The sequence below is a fragment of the Nannospalax galili genome, unplaced genomic scaffold, assembly GCF_000622305.1.
Source record: "Nannospalax galili isolate Female #2095 unplaced genomic scaffold, S.galili_v1.0 scaffold54, whole genome shotgun sequence".
Lineage (NCBI taxonomy): Eukaryota > Metazoa > Chordata > Mammalia > Rodentia > Spalacidae > Nannospalax > Nannospalax galili.
The window spans coordinates 13,218,298-13,218,939 of record NW_008341028.1 but is presented as its reverse complement, the minus strand read 5'-3'; positions in this window follow the sequence as shown (position 1 = coordinate 13,218,939).

The following is a 642-nucleotide window of genomic DNA, read 5'->3' as shown; positions in this document are numbered from 1 at the left end:
AAACACTCCCATTCACAATAGCTGCAAAAAAAATTAAAATATCTTGGAATAAATCTGATGAAAGACACCAAAGATCTCTACAATGAAAATTTTAAATTGTTAAAGAAAGAGATTGAGGAAGACACTAGGATATGGAAGGCCCTCCTATGTTCATGGATTGGAACAATTAATATTGTTAAAATGACCATCCTACCAAAAGCAATATATAGATTCAATGCAATCCCAATCAAAATCTCCATGACATACTTCAGAGAATTAGAAAAATGTATCCTTAAATTCATGTGGAGGCACAAAAGACCCCAGATAGCCAAAGCAACCCTGAGCACAAAGAGCAACGCTGGGGGGATTGCTATACCAGATCTCAAAGTATACTACAGAGCCATAGTCATAAAAACAGCATGGTACTGGCACAAAAACAGACACACAGATCAGTGGAACATCATAGAAGATCCAAAGCTAAGTACATGCAATTTCAGCCACCTGATATTTGACAAAGGTGCCAGGAACACACAATGGAGGAAAGACAGCATCTTCAACAAATGGTGCTGGCAAAACTGGATCTCCACCTGTAGAAGAATGAAACTAGATCCTTATCCTTCGCCTTGCACAAAAGTCAACTCCAAATAGATCAAAGGCCTCAAG